The sequence below is a fragment of the Varanus komodoensis genome, unplaced genomic scaffold (genome assembly GCF_004798865.1).
Source record: "Varanus komodoensis strain SLA01 unplaced genomic scaffold, ASM479886v1 scaffold138, whole genome shotgun sequence".
NCBI classification, from domain to species: Eukaryota; Metazoa; Chordata; class Lepidosauria; order Squamata; family Varanidae; genus Varanus; species Varanus komodoensis.
In genome coordinates, this window is record NW_025335399.1 from 306077 (window position 1) to 330837 (window position 24761).

The following is a 24761-nucleotide window of genomic DNA, read 5'->3' on the forward strand; positions in this document are numbered from 1 at the left end:
ATACCCTCAGCCTCCTAACTGTCAGGAAGTACAGTGGTACCTCAGCTCACAAATGCTTCAGTTCATGACCAAATCAGGTTGCGAACAGAAATTTCTGAAAAATTTTGCCTCGGGTCGTGAACTCCGCATTGGGTGATGATCGCTATCGCACCTGCCTTCCCCCACCGAGTGCGCCAGTGATCACACCTGCCTTCCCCCCAGCGCACCCATCGCGCCCTCCTCCCCCTGAGTGCACCCGCCTGCCCCCAGAGCATACCCACTCTTTGTAACATCCAGTGCCCTGAGGAGCCCCTCAGGGGACTGTTTCCAACATCGGCCCAGGGATTGAGACATCTCTGGACAACCGCCCGACATCCTCGCTGCTGATCCCTCACTGCTGCTGGGACACACCTGGGCTAGGACACTGCTGCCGCCGTTCTCCCTAACACCGGCAAGGCCTCCGTGGTCCCGCACACACTTCCTCTTTCCTCCTTCCTACCTGGCTGGCTGACTCCAGTAGGTGGTGCTGGGGGACTATAGCTCTGCGCCATGGCAGTTGTGCCATGGGGTTCCGCAGGGCTCTATTTTGTCCCCCATGGTTTTCAACATCTACATGAAACCTCTGGGAGAGGTAATTAGGAGGTTTGGGCTGCAGTGTCACCAGTATGCTGATGACACCCAGCTCTACCTCTCATTTAAAGTACAGGGTCCACAGCTTGGGAGTGCTCCTTGACCCAGAGCTGTCACTGGAATCCCAGGTGGTGGCAGTGGCAAGGAGTGCTTTCCTACAGCTTTGGCTGATCCACCAGCTGCGCCCTTACCTGGACAAGCACTGCCTAGCAACAGTGATTCATGCTCTGGTAAGCTCCTGGTTGGATTACTGTAATGCACTCTACGTGGGGCTGCCCTTGAAAAAGGGCCAGATACTTCAGCTGGTATAAAACAGAGATGCCAGGTTGCTGATGGGGACTGGTTGTTATTCTCATATAATACCGGTCCTCTATCAGCTACATTGGCTTCCAGTTGAAGTCCGGGCCCAATTCATGGTGCTGGTTTTAACCTATAAAGCCCTGGACAGCTTGGGACCAGGATACTTGAAGGAGCGTCTGTTCCCTTACATGCCCTCACGTTCCTTAAGATCTGCAGGAGAGGCTTTGCTCCCAGAGCTCTCTTTAAAGCAGACAAAAAGAACAACTACCCGGAGCAGGGCCTTCTCTGCAGTGGCGCCCAGATTATGGAATGTGCTCCCTGGAGAGGTGCACCTGGAGCCGAGTTTATATTCTTTTCGGAGCCAGGTTAAAACATTTTTATTTAATTGCTATTTTAAAAATTATTATTTTATCGTTAACAGTCGCTTTTTTGTTTTTATATAATTTTATGGAATTTGTTATTGTTTTATTTTTTTTTAATTGTATGTGCTGTGAGCTGTCCCAAGATGCTGAGGCATGTGGTGATGGCATATAAAAGTTTTAAATAATAATAAAAAATAATAATAAACTTCTGGGGGGGGGGTGACTCTAATCTGTGCCCCTAAGTCCCCAGCCTCATCTAATATGCGGATCTCCCCTGTCCTGCTTTGGGGAGAACACAGAGGCAAAATAGTCATTTAGCATCTGTGCCTGTTCCCTCACAGCAGTCACTGGATCCCCTTCCCCCTTATTTAGCAGTCCCACTACTTGTCTCCCTTCCTCTTGCTATTTACATGCTGAAAGAAGCCCTTTTTGTTGCTCTTGATATTCTTTGCAAGTCTCAGCTCGTAATCAGCCTTAGCCTTGCAAAGAATCCTTCTGCAACTGCCTCCTCTCCTTTTGTCTATTTGCCTCAGTGCCCATTTCCTAGGGAAGTTCCTCTTGTGTCTAATCCCACTAACCACCTCCTTTTTCATCCATGGCAGCACTCTCCTTTGCCTTCCTGCCTTACTAACTAGAGGTATCATCAAGGCCTGCACCTCCAAAACCTCCCTTTTTAATGCCATTCTCAACTCCTTTGCCTTCCAATAACCCATCCCAGGAGACTTTCCCCAGTCTGGCCTTCAGTTGGCCAAAGTTGGCCCTCTTGAAGACGCAACTTCTAGTGTTTGACCTGCTGCACACCCCCATTCCCCTGATCTCAAAGCAAAGGATGGAGTGATCACTCGCATCCAGAGCTCCCCTAATCTGTACCTCGTTTATCACCTCCTCCCTGTTGGTCAAGACCAAGTCAAGGATGTCCCCACCCCCACCTTTGCCTCTTGGACCTTCTGTGTGAAAAACCCTCCCTCTATAACTTCCAAGTAGTGATGTGACCTGGCTGTCACCGCTGAGTGAGTCTCTCAACTAAAAAAACATAGATTGACTGGGGGAAAGTTCAAAGAATATCCAAGTTATTAATGGAGCACCTCTTTTTCATGCATTTTAAAGAAAGAGTCCCCACTATGTTTTCCTAAGAGACATGTCATTCTGATCAGTATGCTTCATTTAATGTACGATAATTCAAGCTGCAATCGTATACACATCCATGTGACAGGAACTCTAATTAGCATAGTGGGGCTAACTTCTTACTTCTTATAAAACGAATATAGGATTGCATGGTTAAATACAAAGCCCACGATGAGGATGTATTTATCTTACATCTTGCCTACCATGTTTTAGTTATATTTTGGTATACTGTTCTTGTTCTTTCCCATAAAAACAGATGAAAATTATTCCTTCTCTATAAAAATACACTAAACAGATAGATAGAATTTTTAGTTGTCCATATAATAAAAGAGGCACATTTTGTCATGTGATCTGTCCATCAGGTACGTTAGTACCTGTTCAAAGATCGTAGAAGATATTTGCCACAAAAAATATCAATGTTTAAACATCATGTACACATTAACAAAAGAAGGACCTTCTTGGTTGCTGCCCCTCATTTATAGAATTGCCTCCCCAGAAAAATTCACTTGGCACCAACATTGCTTTTATTTTGGTACCAGGCAAAAACATTTCTCCAGAGGTTTAAAAAACAATTGACTTGCTAATCTGTTGTTATCTATTGCCCTGCTCACGTGACACAATTTTAATGGTCAAGTGTCATATTGTTTCTGGGTTATATATATATGTGGATATATTGATTTCAGTGTTTTAGTATTTGCAATACCGTTTGTTTGTTGTAAACCACATAGAGATGCCTGTAGGACTAGTGGCGACATATAATTTATTTTAAAATAATTAATTAAATTGTATTTAGAATCCTGTTGTGGGGATGGAGGTTGCTGTGGTATCCCAGCTGTATACTGGACAGGGCATCCTGCACAAAATGTATTGGGTGAAATCAGTTCCAATGTTCTGTCACACTCTAATCTAGCCAATATATCAGGGTGGAACTTTGGCGATCTGGGCCTAGGTCCACACCTTGATTTCTGAGGCAATGGCCTCAGTTCATGGGAAGATGGCATATGAGGTTAAAATGGAGCCAGTGGGATTCCTGAAAGGACTGGAACATTCCATCCTTCCCCTTCTGGTCAAATCATCATTCTTTAGCTCAACAGCATCAACAACATTCATATATAGAAGTTTGGAATGTTGAAAGCAACTTCCATATATCATGTCAGCAATCCATAGAAAAATCTTGTAAGATACAGCGTTGAAACATTCTGCCAGTTGATATCTCTCTGGCTGCTTCTTTGGGGCTTGTTAAACAGCTCTTTAAACAACAACTACTCCTTTCTAGGATTGATGAATTGATGTCAGTCTTACTTACTTACTTACTTACTTACTTATTTATTTATTTATTTATTTATTTATATTGCGATTTATATCCTGCCTTTTTCCTACAAAGGGCTCAAGGCAGCTTACATCTTCTCTCCTCCTCCATCTTATCCCCACAACAACAACCCTGTGAGGTAGGTTGGGCTGAGAGTCTGTGACTGGCCCAAAGTCACCCAGTTGGCTCCATGGCTGAGTGGGGACTAGAACCCGGATCCTCTGAGTCCCAGTCCCGTGCTCTTAACCACTACGCCACACTGGCTCTCTCTTTTACCTTTCCCCACATGTATCTTTATTGCTCTGTAGCTACAGTACCTTCTTGTTGTACATGTTCTACCTCCCCATTCCCACAGTGCAGCTATATGCTTGAGGCAACAGTCCATCAAACCAAAAAGGGCAAGCCAGTCTTAATGGGGGCCATTACTCCTGTCAACTGCATTCACAAATATAGCATGGTAGGAGGTACCTTACTTTAAAAGGAGGTCGCTGAACCTTAGAAACATAAGAATCATGTTTGATCAGACCGAAGGCCTATCTACTCTACCATTCTGGTTGTATAGTGGCCAACCAGATGCCAATGCAAAGCTTGTGGCTCAATACCAGTCCCCTAACAACTGGTACTGAGAGGCATACTGCTTCCAATATACAGTGGTATCTCAGCTCACAAAGGCCTCAGTTCATGACCAAATTGGGTCGTGAACAAAAATTTCTTAAAAATTTTGACTCTGGTCATGAACTCCGCATTGGGTGGTGACCACAATCGCGGCCATCTTCCCACCCCACCCCCAAATGGGGAGGTGGCAGCGATTGTGCTGGGGACGGGGAGGGGGAGATGGCCAAGATCATGCCTGTCTTTCCTGCCCGAGTGTGCCCGTGATGGTGCCCGTCTTTCCTGCAGGAGCCCAACCATGATCTCAGTCATCTCCCCTCCACCCCAGCACGAACACACCAGTCTCTCCCCCACCAGCGCACCAGGATGATGGGCGTGTGCAGGGATGAAGGGCGCAACTGCGGTCGTGCTGGGAGGGTGGAGAGATGGCCACGCTCATGCTCAGGGTGGGTGGGGGGGAGGGGAGATGGCCACAATCTTTGTTGTTCTTTGTCACTTTGTTTTACATTTTTTCTGATTAAAAAAATAGTCACAGAACAGATTAACCTTATTTACATTGAACCTTATGAGGAAAATGGCTCACGACCAATTTGGGTCACGACCAGAGTCCTGGAACGGATTAAGTCCATGAGCCAAGGTACCACTGTATAGCCATAATGGCTAGTAGATATTACTACCTGTAATCTCCATTTGGAGCCATCTGGGTAGGCAGTCATTACTACTTCTTGCAATGGTGACTTTCATTGTTCACATGGTATGTGAAGAAGATTTTGGCTGGGTTTATACAACATGACAAGCCACAGTGGTTTTTTACCATGGTTTGTCAGGTTGTCTGATCCCAGTCACTATATTTCTCTATTGTACATTTGGCCTTTAGAAACTACAATAAAAAGAAAATGCTATGGCTACTTCATACCATGATGGTTTCTTGTCACCTCCAACCCTGTGAATACAACTACCACAGAGTTCTCTGGAAAGAGTGGCAACTGCTGGGGCTACTCCAGTCATCCAGCCTCAACTATCCCACTTTGTCTACCACTCTGTTTTCATGAGTTGCTAGTTGTCTTCTGCACAAAGGTTATGATCTCCCAGAAAAATGGGGGTCCTCAACACCAAATTCAAGACTACCTCTGACAATTTAAGTAGGGAGAGTGCCAGCCCCACAAAGGGCAACTCCACAGGCAGCAGATGTTACATCCAGACAGTACCATGCTCTTTCCCAGCTGGCCATTCCACGTTCCTCTGGCCATTGACTGCTTGCCCTGGCTGAGACCCTCAGGCCGGAGACTTTCAGGTTGTTCCCAAGGTTTGCATGTACAGAGGGCTGCAGGCTGAAGTTCCTAAAGGAAAGGTAGAGCAAAGAAGTACCCAGTGCTGTGTCAGTTCATTACAGAATAGATTTGAGTATAGCATAACTTACGACCCTTGTGGATTCTGTGACCCAGTTAAAGGCAACATTTTGCAAATTTAACAGGATGTCTGCCATCTGCTGGATCACCTAATTCCTTGGACAGGGAAAAACCCAGAGGCAAGAGATATGGTCTGGCACAGAACCAAAAACTGGTCCCTCTACAAGGCCACAGGTTAACACTAGACACAAAATCTGTTGGGGAGGTCCTTGGGTTGCCTCTTCATGTCGCACTTTATTTTCCTCTGGATGTATGAAACCCATTCCCTCTTCTCTGAACATGCTGCTAATCAGCTTTAATGGATGATCTCATGAGAAAGAAAGATCATCTCTGTTTGAAACAGTTCATAAGTCTGTCTTGTCCCACTTTAGTCTAAGTTTGCATGGAGGTGGTAAACCTGTGCATGGAAATGGGCCACTGCCTTAGCAGAGAGAGAGGGAAGGGCCCAGGCCCCCCATGGTTGACTTAACCAAATGCTTAACACATTTTCTATGTGGAGACTTTTCTTTTTAGTTTCTTATGGAGGAGTATCCAGGCATAAAAACCCCTACCTGCAATCTGCCAAGGTCTGGACCCAAGTCCACACACCATTTCACACAGAACTGGGCCTCTTAGTTGTACATTTTTTCTAAAAATGAAAAAGACCCTAGTGCTTTGCCTTTTCTTTCAGGGAAGTAGTTCTCAGCCCATTTAATTTTAATTGTCCTTTTGTGTCCCTTATCTAGCTTTATGAGATGGGTTGACCAGAAATGGGACAGTGTGCTATACAGGTTAGTGACAGATCTCTCTCATGGCCCTTCAATGCTTGGCACTTTGCTTGCAATCCCTTTACTGATGAGCTATATAGAAAACTCTACTGAAACGGTTTCCTTTTATGGCACAGTATTGCTGTTTTTCCATTTCCATGCCAAGTTTGCCTGGAGCCACTACGTTCATTCACTCAAAACAAAGGACCATCTGAATGACACATTCATTAGTATGTGAATCATTTCACTTTTCCCCACAAAGTAAACAAGGTCATGTGCTGGCTTTGTTCCTGATAATGAAGGAAAAAACTGACTCCCACAGACATTTTAGGTTTCCCACTGGAGAAGGCCTGCACAACTTGTGACCCACCACATTGAATGCAGGCCATTTGCCATGTATGGTGGCCCATTGATCAATTGCACTCACCCCCCCCCCTTTGCTGCCTTTAAACCACAATTCCCATTTGTGAGCTGCATTTAACTTGATCACAAGTTGTGCAGCTCTGCACAGAAAGAAATAAGGTCAGAGTAATGCAGAAGTCAAGAACAATATTATATAGCAATTTTAACACAGTTCATTTAAAAAACACAAAAAAAATTTAAAATACAAAAAAGTCTCAACACATTGGATTGGATCTGGTCATATGTAAAATTGATGTATTACAAGCAGTGGGACTTAAATTAATCTTGACTAACTTCACTCCCATTGTTCTCAGTGCGTAATAGTGCATAAAACAAAATATAATCTATTACAATGGGTAATGGTTTGTTTCTATGTAAACATGATGAGTAACAATTGCCTCAAATTCTGGGCAGAAGGTGCCTCTAATCAGAGTGCCAAAAACTGGTCTGCAAGTCCCTGAAAGCATCCATCATTATGCAACATAATCTTTGATTATGTTTTGATTTATGTTTTGATTATGTTTGATTTTTCGTGAGAAAGATCTCAGGTTCAATCTCCGTAATCCCCGTCTAGAGAAGGATCAGATAGCAGATGATGGCAAAGACTCTAGAAAGCCACAGGGACAAGCTACCTGGCCTCGTCTATGACATAACTTCCTGTGAACTGATATCACTCTGTTTCAAAGCTCAGTTTCGAAAAAATAACACCACACCAGCACTTGGCAGGTGCATGTTATATTTACTTCTCATCTCTACAGAGAGCAACAAACAATATAACCAATATTTGAATTGTACACTTGATAATGCACATACTGTTCACTTCTCTTGTGTTTTGGTTGAATGTTTGGCTGCTTGCATTTCCTTTCCAGACCAGACCAGACCAGATCCAGGCCCTCTGATTTTCTGAGTCAATTTCAATCAGGCTTCAAGCCCTGGTCACCTTGTAGTGATCAAAGCCATTATTCCTTCCTTAGTATATCTAGCCACAAAATCATACCAAGCATTTAACTGTGGTTACAAAAATTAGGTTTCTTAAAATCCAGGGCTCCTTATTGATTTCACTCACTTTTACTTTTTTATACAATCATGAATTTCAGTATTATCTGATTACTGTCCAACAAAGTTCCTGCTGCTTTAATCTCATTTACCTGCTCTTCTTCCCTTTTGGTTAAGGTTAAGGGAGGGCACCATCCAGTTATTTATTTGTTGCTGTTCCTACAGTAGATGTATGCATGCTTCCAAACTTAGAGGCTTACAGGCTTCCTATGCAAGGTGCATGGCACAGCAGCAGTGATCTCTACCACTGCTTGTACTTCAAGTGCTGCATTTTCTCTAGGCAACTTTTTTCAGCCATCTAGATTTAATGTCAGGGATGGGGAAGGAAGGTGGCTGGGATGCTAATTGAAATCTGCATAATGCTGCTGCATGGCACCAGAGGCGACTGCCCAGGTTGCCCACCCTTAATTCCACAGCTGGCTAATTCCACAGAGTGTGGATTCAGCCTTCAGACTCCCAGCTCCAAGATCCAAGAGCTGGGATTCCAAAGAAACCTATGGCCTCCTGACATTGCTGGAAGGCAAAAAGATTGTGCCCCAAAGGATAGTGCATTTCCTGTTTCTTGCTTTGTTCTTCTGCTGGCAAGGCCTATCGGGGATTTGTTGGAGATTCTGTTCTTAGCAGGGTTTGTTTCCCAGCAGATATTTGGTTATCTGATGTCCTCTGCCATTACTAGTTCTTGCTTAGCTGAAAACTGCAATTTGTTGCAAGAAAGCATTATTCACATTCTCACCTTGGTTTGGCAGCCTGTCCTGAAGCTTGCCCACAATGTTATTTTTATTTCTGTCCCTATTTACTCTTGCCTGCATGTTCTCCACAGGGCTGCCATCTTTATTCCCTTTCCTTGAATTCCATACTCTTTTTGAACAAGTTATATCCTTCACTTGCTCATTCCACTCAAGGGATGCCCCATATGTATGTGGCTTTTGTATGTGCAGGGGATGGGGAGAGGCACTTATACCCCACAACCTTGTGATTGTCTGGATCCAAGAACACAATCTATGCAAAAAGTATATTGACCATCATGACTTCAAATATCATTCTTATTAGAGGAACTTTTCTAGCCAGACTTTAGCTATATATCAATTTATTTCTTACCAGAAGCCAGGCCTAAACATGTAAATACAAGATACTAACAGCTTGCAGACCAGTGTGATTCAGTCTGTCTGCTCTTACCAAGCAGGCTTGCAGAAGATCCCTGCAGGATGCCCTACTAATCCTTTGCGTGTAAAAGAGCTCCTGCTGAAGAGATGGCACTTGCATTGTTCTACTTGTGCCCTTCTAAAGCCTTTATTGCACCTCCTTTGTATACCATGGAACAAAGGTCTAACCAACCTCCAGCTGGGCACTGTGCCATCTGAACAGATGGGCAGAAAAACTTGGGTAGCCTGACATCCATGTCTGCGTGCTCAGGGAGGGTATTGAGAAAGGAGTTAACTAGCTGCTATTCACCCTGAGCCTCCATGGCTGAAGCCAGACAGGGACAACCAGTCTTGTGATTTTAATAAAGGGGAAGCAAGATCAGAAGCCAGTTGAAGCACAGGTGTCTTGACTGGGAAGAGGAATACCAGGGAAGTCAAGGCTGCAACGAGGAAAAGACATCGTCATTATTTTGTGGGAGCAGAATGCCTGACTTTATGATGGGAGATAGGCATGCATGCACAGATAGCAGTATACTGGCTTACTCTGGGTGTTTTCATGCTATTCTTTTATATCAGGGACACCTGCAGGCTTAGAGGCAATGGTGCATGGGCTATTTGAACATAGAGACAAATGGAGGAATCCTGTCTAATGAGAATTTGGCCACACAGGTGCCCTTTTCACACAGTTGGTATCTGGCGGTTAGTATAAATCTGCCTTCCCAACCTGCCAACATCCTGATGTTTTGGTATTCATCTCCCATTGGTCCTAGCCAGCATGGCCAGTGGTGAGAAATGCTGGCAGCTTGGGAAGGCTGGTGCAGATGCTGCAGATGTGGAACAGAAGCGTGCCCACTATCCCTGCTCCCTGCTTCCAGGCATGCTGTGCCCTTGGGGAGGAGCTCCTGTGCACTTGCACAAGGTATGCTTATGGACTCTCTCCACACAGTTAGGGAACTTGCGCACTATTCCTGACCCGTTGGAGAGAGCCTACCATGTCTACCACCTGTATGCAGGTAGCCTCTGTTCACAGGGGTTAAGGAATAGATGCAGGTCTGGAGCAGGGACACTGGCATGATCCCTGCATTCCAGGAACCTAGACAGCCCTACAAAAACAGCTGGTGACAGGTATCAGACAAGTTTGTCCTCATCACAACAGGATCTTGAACTTGAGAGCCCACTATCGGGCCTATGCTGTGGCGGTGAAGGCGGCGAAAAAGAAGTTTTTTTCCGCTTCCATTGCCTCCTCACAATGCCGTCCGGCGGAGCTTTTTCGAGTGGTGCAAGGCCTGGTTTGCCCGGGTCCTAAGGAAGATCCGATGCCACCCTCAAAGGCCCGCTGTGATGACTTTGCCAGGCATTTCAGGGAGAAAATCGCTCAGATTCGTCACGAGCTGGGCTCCACTAATGAATCAGAGGTCTCTGAGGAGTCACCAATGCTACCGTCTGGTCCAAAATTATTGGAAGAATTTCAATTATTGCGGCCCGATGATGTGGACAAGGTGCTTGGACGAGTACGTCCCACCACTTGCCTATTGGATCCTTGCCCATCTTGGTTAATAAATAACTGCAAGCACGGGATTGGGACCTGGATCTTGGAAGTGGTTAACGCTTCTCTGAGGGAGGGTCGAGTGCCTGCCCCTTTAAAGGAGGCGGTAATACGACCGGTCCTGAAGAAAGCGTCACTGGATCCAGAGATGGCCACTAACTATAGACCTGTGGCCAACATCCCGTTTCTGGGCAAGGTGTTGGAGCGAGTGGTGGCGGGACAACTCCAAGCACTCTTGGATGAAACTGATTATCTGGATCCTTTTCAGTCCGGCTTCAGACCCGGGTACAGTACTGAATCTGCCTTGGTCGCCCTGTACGACGACCTGTGCAGGGAGAAGGACAGGGGGAGTACATCCCTGTTGGTTCTTCTGGACCTCTCGGCGGCTTTCGATACCATCGACCATGGTATCCTTCTGGATAGACTTGCGGGATTGGGGGTTGGAAGCACTGCTTTGCAGTGGTTCCGCTCCTATCTCAACGGTCGATTCCAGAAGGTAGTGCTGGGGGACCATGTCTCTACGTCATGGCAGCTATGCCATGGAGTACCACAGGGCTCCATTCTATCCCCTCTGCTATTTAACATCTATATGAAACCGCTGGGAGAGGTCATCAGGAGGTGTGGGCTGCGGAATCATCAATATGCTGATGATACCCAGCTTTACCTCTCGTTTTCCACTAATCCAGGTGAGGCAGTGGCTGTGCTGAACCGGTGCTTGGCCGTGGTAAGGGAATGGATGAGGGCAAATAAACTGAAACTCAACCCAGACAAGACGGAGGTCCTGTTGGTTGGCAGATCGGGTTTCGGAGAGGGTGGATTTGACCTGGTCCTGAATGGTGCAACACTCCCTCTTAGGGATAAGGTCCGCAGCTTCGGAGTACTCCTCAACCCAGAGCTTTCTTTGGAAGCTCAGGTGACAGCGGTGGCGAGGAACGCCTTCCTTCAGCTTCGGCTGATTAATCAGCTGTGCCCCTACCTGGAGTACGACTGCCTGGCGACGGTGACACACGCGCTGGTGACTTCCCGCCTAGACTTCTGTAACGCGCTTTACGTGGGGCTTCCCCTGAAGACAGTCCAAACACTTCAATTGGTGCAAAATAGAGCTGCCAGGTTGCTGATGGGTACGGGGCGTTATGCTCACATGACTCCAGTCCTCCGTCAGCTTCACTGGCTTCCCATTGAAGCCCGGGCCCAATTCAAGGTGTTGATTATGACCTATAAAGCCCTAAACGGCTTGGGTCCTGGCTACCTGAACGAGCGCTTACGTCCGTATATGCCTGACCGCCCTTTGAGATCTGCGGGGGAGTCCCTTCTCCGGGAACCCTCCATGAAAGAAATTAGGAGAGTAAGTACTCGGAGGAGGGCTTTCTCTGCGGTGGCACCCAACCTGTGGAATTCACTCCCCAAAGAGGTCCGCCTGGCACCGTCGTTACTGGTTTTTCGGCGCCAGGTAAAGACCTTTTTATTTAAACATCATTTTAATTGTTAAAACATATGATCTGGCCAGGGCAACTTCTTCTTCCTTCTCTTTCTCCTCCTATATTTTTATTTACTTAATTTATACTGATAATTTTAATCTTATATTTGTAAATCAATGTATTTTTTTGTATTTTGTAATTAATGGTAATTTATTATGTGCTATTGTATTTCATTGTATTTTATCGTGTTGTAAGCCGCCCCGAGGTTTTGGCAAGGGGCAGCATAGAAATGTTATAATCATCATCATCATCATCATCATCATCATCATCATCTCCAAATGTAGCACTTGGTTTTTCTCCTGTGGCACAGGGAGAAGGTGAAGAGCTATCTCCATGGAAAACAGGAGGGTGGCCTCTGCTGCAGTTCTTCCCATGGGCTCTGGCCCCTAAGAATCAAGCTGGATTCCAGCTGCATTCCCCCATCACCTTCACCTGTGATGTCCATCATGCCTGTGAGTGATGGAATGCAGATGCATTCTGGTTTTCTCTCCCGAATGGGGGTGGGGGGAGGACAAGCTCGTATATCACACTTTTTCCTCAGGTAGGCAAAGATGACAAAGAGGGGCAAAATAAGGGCCACTGTGTGCTTGTTTCTGCTTTTCTAAGTAGCATCCCTGTATACTATGACCCCTCCCCCCCACTTAGAATGGCAGTTTGGTGTGACTAGGGTGGGGTGGTGAGGGAATTTAATCCTTGGCCCCTGCTAACCAGAGATTCTCTCTTCCTCTCCCAGCTGCTATTTGGCACAGAAAAAAACAGATTATGAATTGCTAACTGCATGCTTAATGTAACATGAACCTGACCCTAATGGATGTGGTTTGCATGCTCACTGTCAGTTTACTTGTGAAGGTTGTAACAAAGAGCAAACCTTCTCATTATGCTCTGTCTCACTTCCATCCTAGGAAGGTCAGGGCAGTGCACAGAGGGCTCCCAGCAGGCTCACATATCCATGCTGCAGCTCCCAGGCCACTCACTGCTGTTGGAGCAAAGGCCAGTGGGGGCTTATGGGGAGATTTGTGCATGTGTCAGCCAGGAAGGACCAGGACCAGATTTTCCCAAGGATGAGTCGTGGCTCAGTGACAGGACATGGGTTTTCTTGGCAGAAGGGGTTTTTCATTCCAGTAAAAAACCCAGTAAGAAGGAGAGAACAGAAAAAGGGGTTATTTTCAATGGTTTGGGATGGCAAACTACAATGTATTATTTCCATCATTATTGCTGGGCTTGTTGCACGTTTAGCAATATGTGCTTTCCTTTCCCTTTTAAATGCAAAATATAAATTCCTGAAGATTTTGTGAAAACAGACAGACAGACTCTGCTTCCTTCATTCCACTTACTCCAAGATTACATTTGGCATTGGGCAGATCCGTAAATGCATTCAAAGAGTAAATGACATTCCATCTTGATTTATGTTTTATTCTTTCCCCTTTAGAGTCTCTTTCTCCCGCCTGTTCCTCTCCAGCAGCTGCTACTGCAGCCTAAACTTGAATGGAAAAGCTAGTAGGAGACGAAGGTCCCTTTGAAGAACAAGCCAGTGCCCTCCACACGTTGGCATTTGGGTGCTCTTTCTGAAAGGCTCCCTTGGCAGTCTCTCACAAAGACCAAAGGGAGGCACTTTAATGGGAGAATCACCTCAAGCTTATCCACTCCATCATGTACAACTGACTGACTCTGCAACAGCTCATTTGGATTTTATGGGACCATATATAAAGTTATTTATGACCAGCTTCTGTTAACTTGACTTTTTAAAATGGTAGTGTCCCGTCCCCCATTGCACAGCTCCAGTTTGTTGCCATTACAAATGGATTTCATGCATGCACGCATCCATGCAGGCACCTATAGTGTTTGTGTGCAAGTTATCTGTGTTACTTAAAAAAAAAAACCTGATTCATGTTAAAATTTGGCAAAATTTAATCAATCAATGCCAATCATGTTGCATTTCATGTTCCAGTACTGAGTTCCTAGGCTTTATATATCACCACCATTTCCACCATATAACTCCTACTAACGGGGCTGTGAAAGCTCACTATAAATGGGAGTGCCTCTGGACTCCACAGGACTGGAAGATGGCAGGACATGTACCCAGGACAGCAGGTCAGGCCACAGCCTCCCTGCTAGAGTGAAATGTCTTGCATTTCTTTTGGAATTATGGTAAATTATTCCTAAATTTGTAATTAAATTAGCACATGCAAATTTGTATCCATTTTTGTCCTCTTTTCTGGGCACTTCATTCTCTCTTTTTGGGCACCATGTAATCAAACAAGTCAGACACTCTCAGCAACCAACCATTCAATCAGTAGTGCCTTTACTAAGGTGTAGAAATGGCCTGAATTACTCCATCCCACTAGGAAGTATTACAGTCACGTTCCTAAATATCTGGAGCATAACACAAAGAAGGAACTCTTCTGGGAGCCTGGTGCAGAGAAAAATCACTGGAAGACTATTGTGTACTGAGGAGATAGGTGGTGTAACACAATTGCTCCTTCTGTTCCTGTAACAGGCCTCTTTACAACCCCAGCCCCTGGCATGCAAAAATGTTTTTCTGAGCTGCTTGCTGACCCTCCTTATCATTGTTAGAACAGCAGATGTGGCTAATTAACTGTTTTAATGTAGTCTTCTACAGCATGTAACACTCTTAAATTCAGGACAGAAAAGAAGCCTTGCAGCTCTGCCCAAGCAAGCTCTGTGTTAGATCTAGCAGAGCGAGGAAGGTGCTACACACGCTGGCCAAAATTAGGGCCTTTTCCTTGCCGATAGTGAGGGGGGTGGCTCCTGATGGCTGATAGAGGAAAGCCAGCTTACTTGGTATTGTATTTCTTTTTCCATGTTATTATGTCTGTTTACATTATAGTGCCTGTTTTAGAATAAAATATTTTGACTTTAACCCACCTGTGTGCTCATTGCTTCTGGATCCAAAAATAACCTATTGCCTTTGGCAAAACACCTGGGGATAATTTGTCTCCCCAGTAACTTCGGCGAATGGGGCGGCATAAAAATGTTTTAATAAATAAAATAAAAATAATAAATAAAATAAACTACTCAGGCTGCACCCCTCCCTGCCAACTCAGCCATTGCCACCGCTGTGCTATCAAAATTGTCCCAGGAATTTGATCGTGCAGCAGGGGTAGAAAAAGTAAAACCTTGTCAATTTCTTTTTTAAACCAAACTATGTGTGAATTGCACACCTTTTTAAAGCAGCATTTGATTCTGAAATAAGGTGTGAACATTGTGTACCTTGTCTTGCTGCTTTTTTGCTGCTGCACCACATCTCAGCAGTAAGCACAAAGGCAGGGGGCACACAAAATGCCCAGAGGTGTGCATGTTGCTCACAGGTAGCCCAGCAGTGGCCTTCCACAAGAAAAATTCCACTTTTCAAATGGGAAAATTCCAGTCAGCTGATGACACATTGACCTAGTGCTATGGAGATACAGTGATGCCTCAAACTTCGAACATCCCTAAGTTCAAACGTTCCAGAATTCGAACATTAAAATCCAAATAAGATCATTCCAAAGGTTGAACAATGCTTCTAAGTTTGAACTACAGGCGCAGTGAAAAAAATGCTTCAGTGCTTTTTCGATCCATTCTCAGTGCCTTTTCAATCATCTTCAGTGCCAAAATGGGTATTGTTTAGGGTCTGGGAATGGATTCATCCATTTTCCATTATTTCTAATGGAGAACATTGCTTTGGACTTCGCATGATTCAGAGTTCAAATGGCTTCCTGAAATGAATTAAGTTTGAAATATGAGGTTATCACTATAGATGGGAACAGAATTTAAAGGTCAGATTGACTAAAGACCAGGCAGTCTCCCTATTAGAAGGATATACTAGAACTAAATACTTTTCAACTAACAGATTTCACTGATAAAAATTTGCTCTTATACATTAAAATAGGCAGCTTCCCATTAATCAGCTCTTTAGTAGATTAATCACCCATCAAAATCAAATGTGCATGCCTATGTTGTTTTCATTCAACAATTAAGTTTAACAGCAAACTTCTTTGGCTTTGGTGTGACCCTCCTCACTCCACTTTTGTAAAGTGTGATGCGAGACACTGAAGATCTGCTGTTTTTCAAATCACTGAGAGATTCATAACAGAGCATCCTAACATATTTTAATGATAAAAACACTTCCCCCTCCACATGCACACAGTGAGATCAGGCCAAGGGGGAAAGTGTTGGTAAGGTTAACACTTTTAAAATCACCTTGGCTCATAACAACTCTGTGTTCATGTGTGTGATTTGCACTGGAACTGGGAAAAATTTAACCTCACCAAGCCATGGCTTGAACCCAAAAAACTCTCCCCATCCACCCCTGTTACCACTTTCAAATGTTGGGAGTGTCAGTCATGGCCTCCAATCCCATGAATAGTTTGGGACTGAGGAACAAATATGTTTCTCCAATTTAGTCTGAGGAAGAGTTCTGTGTAATTATTTCTTTCATTTATTTATTTAGACAACTTATATGCCGCCCCATCGCATGAGCCTCGGGACGCTTACAATCATTAAAATCCCGTATAAAATGCAAAAAATTCATCAAATAAATAAAATACATAAAATAAAATAGTGGAAACAGCCTGGTCAATTTAACATCAACAAGTAAACCATTAACAGTTAAAATAGCGTTTAAATAAAAAGGTCTTGGCCTGGCGCCGAAAAACAAATAATGACGGCGCCAGGCGGACCTCTCTGGGGAGTGCATTCCATAGGTTGGGCGCCACCGCAGAGAAAGCTCTCCTCCGAGTACTCACTCTCCTAATATCCTTTACAGAGGGTTCCCGGAGAAGGGCCTCTGCTGCCAATCTCAAGGGGTGGGAGGGCATATATGGACGCAGGCGCTCCTTTAGGTAACCGCGGCCTAAGCCATTCAGGGCTTTGTAGGTGATAACCAGCACCTTGAATTGGGCCTGGACTTCAATGGGGAGCCAGTGGAGCTGACAGAGGACTGGGGTTATATGAGAACAACGTCCAGTCCCCGTCAGCAGCCTGGCAGCTTTTTTTTGCACCAATTGAAGTATCCGGACCGTCTTCAAGGGCAGCCTCACGTAGAGCGTGTTACAGAAGTCTAATTGGGAAGTGACCAATGCATGTGTCACTGTTGCCAGGCAGTCGTTCTCCAGGTAGGGATGCAGTTGATGGATCAGCTGAAGCTGAAGGAAAGCACTCCTCACCACCGCTGTCACTTGAGCTTCCAACGATAGCTCTGGGTCGAGGAGCACTCCCAAGCTGCGGACCCTGTCCTTAAGAGGGAGTGCAACCCCATTCAGGACAAGGTCAAAGTCCCCCATCCGAAAGCCCGATCCACCTACCAACAGGACTCCGTCTTGTCTGGATTGAGCTTCAGTTTATTGGCCCTCATCTAGCCCATTACCTCGGCCAGGCACTGGTTCAATACAGCCACTGCCTCACCTGGATTGGTAGAAAAAGAGAGGTAGAGCTGGGTATCTTCAGTGTACTGATGTTTCTGCAGCCCACACCGCCTGATGACCTCTCCCAGCAGTTTCATGTAGATGTTAAATAGCATGGGGGACAAGATGGAACCCTGTGGAACTCCATGGCATAGCTGCCATGGCGCAGAGCCATAGTCCCCCAGCACCACCTTCTGGAATCGGCCATTGAGATAGGAGCGGAACCACTGCAAAGCAATGCCCCCAACTCCAAATCCCGCTAGCCTATCCAGAAGGATACCATGGTTGATGGTATCGAAAGCTGCTGAGAGGTCCAGGAGAACCAACAGGGATGCACTCCCCCGTCTTTCTCCTTGCACAGGTCATCGTACAGGGTGACCAAGGCAGATTCAGTACCATACTTGGGGCTGAAGCTGGACTGAAATGGGTCCAGATAATCAGTTTCCTCCAAGAGTGCTTGGAGTTGTCCCACCACCCGCTCTAACACCTTGCCCAGAAATGGAATGTTGGCCACCGGTCTATAATTGGTGACCATCTCTGGATCCAGGGAAGCCTTCTTTAGGACAGGCTGGACTACCACCTCCTTTAAAGGGGCAGGTACCCAGCCATCCCTTAGAGAGGCGTTGACCACCTCCAGGATCCAGGTCCCGATCCCGTCCTTGGCTGTCTTGAGTAGCCAAGATGGGCAAGGGTCCAAGAAGCAGGTGGTGGAACATACTTGTCCAAGCACCTTGTCCACATTAGAAGACTTGCATACTGCACTGTGAACAATAGCTGGTTTTAATGAATTTAATGCAACTAACACAATACAATGTGACTTGTTATAACAAAGCAATACATTTGTCTGATTCTACCTCAGGGCCTTCAGTGGAACCAAAATTTTTAAATCAGTGGTTCAGCTGTATACAACTTCAGGTAAATTTGCAGTATATTTCTAATGCAGTGTCAAGCTAAGTCTAGTGTTTAACTTGAGCAGGATCTCAGCGCAACACTGCCCTATTTTCAGTGCCAGAACAATACTGCAACCTGGGAAACAACAACAACAAGAAACATGAAAATGCTTCTCTTCTCCACATGGTGTGGAGACAAGGTGCTACGCATGCTTGGGATACAGATACAGCATATCAAGGACCATGGGAACATTCTCTCTCAGCATCTTTCCAGTACTTTGGTATGGTGAGCAGATTGTCGAAAGCAGATCCCAGATGATGCTCAGGAGAAGAACAAAATCTTAGTAGAGAGCAAAAGTTTTCACACATTGCTCTTTGAGCAACTCAAGTCACACATTTTTAAAATGCAGTGTATCAGAACTGAATTGATCAGACTTATTTACTTACTTACCAACCAAAAAAAAGGCAGGGGAAATAAAAAGTGACCCGGTATCTAGAATCAGCTCCAATCAAGAGTTAATTAAGAATATAGAGGGTGAAGGGGATGGGAAGCAGAGAAAAATGAAACCAGCAACATTTACAGTAGAAAGAGTATAGCACCCCCTTGTGGGGAAAGAAAAATTTCCTCTGGAAAAAAGTTTTGGTGAAAAAATCTCTCAGTAAAAGGTCAATAGTTCAATTTTTCCTAAACTGGTCCAACTTCTTCCCATTCTTAGGAATACATAGCCAAAATGGCACATGCATGAGGGTGGCTACAGAGGTTAATCATGGCAATACAAGTGCTTCCTGTTTCAGCCTGCCTCTCTTCCCTAATACTTCCTATACTGCTCCCCCACCCATTTTTTTAAAGGATTCTAAACGGTGATATGACATTAAAAGTCAGCTGACTGATTCCAAGGTCAGTCAGTCAATTTAGATCCCAGCAGTCTATGTGTACATGGCAAATGGCTGCATTAGCCCATTTGGAAAGATTCTTTTGGTGCTCTTGTAAGCACGGAGGGGATACAGGTATGCCCCCTCAACCCCTGACTTTCCTGGGCTGGACTGGAAGGTCTGAAGGGAGATAGTCATCACATTCTGCTGCATACATTCCCAGTTCTCTGTCTATGTGATCAGGAATCCTGATTGTGCATAAAGATTGTGGGCTTGGTCACATAGAATGTAGGTATTGAGTAGCATCTGCTGCTTTTAATGAAAGCTGCTTAGCAACTACCACTGGGAGTGCTGATGCAGAGTTACTCCCTCTGTGTTAACCTCTCATTTGGATTACTGCATTCTATATATGAAACTGTCTTTGGAAATGATGGGATGACCCTTACAGTCATATACTTCCATCACCTGGAGGTTGGAGGCAGGATTATGGAGGGAATTATGCAGAAGACATACCATCAAGGAAGAAGGAAGGAAGTGAGGAAAGGAAGGAAGGAAGGAAAACATAAGGAAAAATTAGAGCAGGGTAAAAAGAGGAGAGAGAGAGAAGCATGGGCATCCATAGGTGCCAGGTTGTGCTTAGTCATCCCCACTGAGGTAGGAGCAGAACTTTCCAGTCTCCATCCCGAGATCCCAGGAACTCAATCTCAGAAGTACCTTGTTCCTCAGGGGCAGGAGGATCCAAATAAGAAGACAAGGCCTCTGGGGTGGGCTGTGGTGGCCACAGCTCTAATTTGCAGTCAGCAGTGTTCTTTTAGAATCAGTGCCGTGTGTCCCAAGCAGCTAGTCCCAGACAATGGCTGAGCAGTTCCATGATTCAGCTACACTTGCTGAACCATCTTCAAGGGAAACCCCTCACAAAAGCACATTACATTGGTCAAGTTTGCATTCCTGCCAGTTGTTTTAAGATCATTAACTGCAGGAGCTGCATTCACTACTGCCAGGGCTGAGGAATGGGGGACTTGCTGCTGATGCAAGTGTCCACATAAGAATGGGGGATCCCACTGAATCCTCACAGTCCTTCTAGCTGCTTCTCTCTGGCTGGTGGTTGCCTGCAGCAACTTGTGCCAACTTAGAGCAACACGCACAAACTTTGGGCAGCCAGGAAGCATAGCCACAAGGGCAGAGAGAATGAGAACAAACCATGCACCTGCTGCTGCCTCTTATTCCACTACTTAATATTTAAAGCTCACTGATGACCTGGGTTTCTGTTCTGAAACACAGTAGAAGAAGGACACCATATCTCTGGCTGAAAGACTTTGGGGACCTGAGGAAAGACTTTGCAGGAAAGTAGGGATTTCTCCAGCTGTGTAATGTGTGTGTGCATGCAGACAAGAGACTGGCTACAAAAGGTACAGGAAGGGGATCCACCTTAAAACACCTCAGGCCAGTTGTTCTTACCTCCCCTGCACCTCTGAACATGGCTGACTCCTAAGAGAACCCACGCATCCCTGGAGAAACAGATTTCACAGCAACAGGTAGGTGCCATGTTAATATTTTCAAGCCTATTTATTAAAATATGCAAACAGAACATCACATCAATTACATAATTCACAAGTCCAATAAAACCTATAACAGTCACCAAGCAAACTAACTCAAATTTTTCCCATGTGCAAGATGCTATCAACTAAATTTTCAAAAATGTTACATAAGCACTGTAAAAGCTCTAATGTCCAAATCAAATTTTTGTTTCATATAAACAATAGATGGCATCCAGAGTTCAAACTTTTGATCTCTCTGAACTGAAGGGGCACCAAACTGAGCTTAGTGTTTTTTGAATGTGCTGACTGCAGTGAGGTTGGATGGCAACAAACAAGTGATGGCAACTTTTCTTTCCCAGGTTCTACACAGAGTTTGAGTACGAACAGAATTCCTTTAGCTTTAAATCTTCTTTCCTCCTGTTAGCTGTAAAGTATGTTTCTTTTTCATTTTCACTTGGTTAAAATTAGTTTTACACTGATGCAACATTAGTGAACACTTAGCACTTCAAGTATTGTTAACACTATCAGCTCTATATAACTAATAAAATATGTTTTATTTATTTGGATACCTTCATTACTTTAACTATTATTACTTTTAAAAATAAAAATTAGGGATATTCTAAAACATAGAATGTGTACCAAAAGAGGATTTGCTGCAAAACCAAACTAAATTTAAAGTAAAAATGATTCTGCTGTGTGGCATAGAGACTTGCCACTGCTCAGAATGTAGCTTTGGATGCTTCAATTTGTGAAAGTATCATGAAAGAGCCTCTCATCTGTGACTGTAAGTTCATTTGATGAGCTCCTGCTGGAAAAGCTACTGGCAACTGTCACTGGAAGTGTCAGGAAAATTAATAGTGTTTCCTAGATTTTTGGGAAGACATTGGTCATTTTGTACCATAGATGCTGCTGGATCAGACCAGAGGTCTATCTTGTCCAGCACTCTGTTCACATGGTGGCAACCCGGCTGTCCACAGGATCATTCAAGTAGGATGGGTACAAGGCCTCTGCCTACCCAAACACCAGAGCAACTCTAGGTCCAACCCCTGCTATTGCAGGACACCAAGTTACACCATCCCACCCTCGCTGCTCTGCCTCTCCGCGCAGGTGGAAGCTGCTTCAGGAGGTAGTTGATTGTGAGGGAGGGGCCGCAGTGGAGCCCTCTTCTTGCCGACTGTGGCCAGGGCTGGCGGCCATGGGCTGGTGACCAAAGGGCAATGCCATGAGGGGCTGTGAGGGGCCGTGAGGGGCTGGGCCAGCGGTCCTGTTAACTTTTTTTCATTTTTTTAATATTCCTTTAACTTTTTCTTTCTTCTGTTTTGCAACTGTATTTTTACTATTTTTATTTAAGGTTTTAATCTAGGATGGGAGTGCCTGGGGAGCATGTGGGTGCCACCATTGGGGTGGTGATGGGCGGGGAAGATACGGTGTTGGGGGGCTGACAAGTCAGTATAGAGGAAGGAGGGACCAATGTATTATATCTGTCCCCTCTTCTGGTTATTTTCCCAGTCAGAAGGTTCCTGGTAACAATATCAACTGACCCCTGGGCCTGACAATGCTGCTGCTGAATGCCAGGTCGGTCTATAATAAAAAATCCTTCATTCACGATTTAATTGTGGATGAGGGGGCTGACCTGGCATGTATCATGGAAAACTGGGCGGGGAAGGGGGAGATGTTCCCTTCACTCAACTTTGCCTGCCTGGGTATTTGGTGCAGCACTGGCCATGCCAGAAGGGAGAGGAGGGGGGTCACCCTGATTTTCGAGACTCAGTCTCCCTTACGGGGCTTCCTATTCCTTCGAGGCCAGGCCTTGAGTGTTTGAACCTGGTGTTAGGCAATCTAGACAGATTGGGGATTCTGTTGGTGTACCGTGCACCCTCCTGCCCACCAGCTGATGGAGATCGTCTCAGACCTGGTATTCAGGACCCCCCAGGATGCTGCTCCTGGGGGACTTCAATGTCCATGCTGAGGCTGTATTCTCCAGGGTGGCTCAGGACTTCATGGCTTCCATGGTAGCCATGGAGCTGTCTCGACAGTTACCAGCCCAACCCATGAAAGAGGTCACACTCTGGACCAGATTTTCTCAACAGGGAAGGAAGAAGGCAATCTGGAAGAGAGGAATTTGACCTTAACTCCTTTGTCATGATCAGATCACTTCCTCGTGAGGTTTAAGGTCAGGGCTGATCTCTCCCTCCAGAAGTGTGCAGCCCATATTAAGATGGTCCGTCCCTGAAGTCTTATGGATCCAGATGGATTCCTGAGGGCTCTGGGGGATTTTCTGGTAGATAAAGCTGGTGCTCCTGTTGATTCCCTGGTCAAATTGTGGAATGGGGAAATGACTAGGGCAATCGACACGATTGCTCCTAAGTGTCCTCTCCCGTTTAGCAGAGCCCGCTTGGCACCATGGTATATGCCTGAGTTGCAGATGATGAAGCAAGCTGGGAGATGATTAGAGCGCAGGTGGAGAAAATCACGTGATGAATCTGACCAAACACATTTATGTGCTCACTATTGAGCCTATGCTGTGGTGGTGAAGGTGATGAAGAGGCAATTCTTATCCACTTCCATTACCTCCTCACAGTGCCGTCCAGCAGAGCTTTTTCGAGTAGTGTGTGGCCTTACACACGCCAGCCAAAATAAAGAGGTGGTGACACCTTCAGAAGCCTGCTGTGACAACTTTGCCCAGCACTTCAAGGAGAAAACTGCTCAGATTTGCTGTGAGCTGGACTCCACAGTTGACCTGACTCCAGAATGGGAGGCATCCAGAGCGCAATCTGGTCCACCATTGTTGGATGAGTTTCAGTTATTGTGGCCTGAGGAAGTGGACAAGATGCTTGGGATGGTATGCCCAACCACCCGTTTACTTGACCCTTGTCCTTCCCGGCTTCTTGCAAAAGTCCATCACAGGATTGGTCCCTGGGTCCTGGAGGTTATTAATGCCTCACTGAAGGAGGGCTGGGTCCTGCCCCTTTAAAGAAGGTGGTGATCAGATCTGTCCTGAAGAAGACATCTCTGGACCCAGAGGTGGCTGCCAATTATACACCAGTGGCCAACATCCCATCCTTGGGCAAGGTGTTAGAGTGGATGGTGGCAGGACAACTCCAGGCATTCTTGGATGATACAAATTATCTAGACCATTTTTAGTCTGGCTTCAGACCCAGTTATGGTACTGAATCTGCCTTGGTTGCCCTGTATGATGATCTGTTCAGGGAGAGGGATTGGGGAGTGCATCCCTGTTGGTTCTCCTGGACCTCTCAGTGGCTTTTGATACCATCGCCATGGTATTCTTCTCAATAGGCTGGCTTGGTTGGGAGTTGCTGGCAGTGGTTCCGCTCCTATTTGGCTGGTTGTTTCCAGAAGGTGGTGCTCGGGGACTCTAGCTCTGCACCATGGCACCTTTGCCATGGAGTACCACAGGGCTCTATTTTGTCCCCCATGCTTTTTAACACCTACATGAAACCAGTGGGAGAGGTCATCAGGAGGTTTGGGCTGTGGACTCATCAGTACGCTGATTACACCAAGCTTTACCTCTCATTTACATCTAATCCAGGTGAGGCAGTGGCTGTCCTGAACCGGTGCCTGGCCAAGATAATAGGCTGGATGAGGGCCAATAAACTGAGACTCAATCCAGATAAGATGGAGGTCCTTTTGGTGGGGAGCTCAGATTTTCAGGTAAGTGATTCTGTTCCTGTCCTGGACAGGTTTGCACTCCCTCTAAAGGACAGGGTCCGCAGGCTAGGAGTGCTCCTCGACCCAGAGCTGTCCCTGGAGGCCCAGGTGATGGCAGTGGCAAGGAGCACCTTCCTTCAGCTTCAGTTGATCCAACAGTTGTGCCCTTACTTGGACGAGCACTGCTTAGCAACAGTGACACATGCTCTGGTAACCTCCCGGTTGGATTATTGTAATGCCCTCTGCATGGGGCTGCCCTTGAAAATGGTCTGGATACTTCAATTGGTACAAAA

General features: G+C 45.6%; 1 long non-coding RNA gene across 1 annotated transcript; it reads right to left on the reverse strand.

Annotated features, from left to right (window-relative positions):
- Nucleotides 1–475: 475 nt before the first annotated feature.
- On the reverse strand, nt 476–24445 carry LOC123019795. The gene is made up of 3 exons (XR_006413955.1): nt 24215–24445; nt 8425–8431; nt 476–513 (listed from the first exon to the last, which is right to left on the reverse strand). It is a non-coding gene; the product is annotated as an uncharacterized LOC123019795 (long non-coding RNA).
- Between the last annotated feature and the right edge of the window lie 316 nt (nt 24446–24761).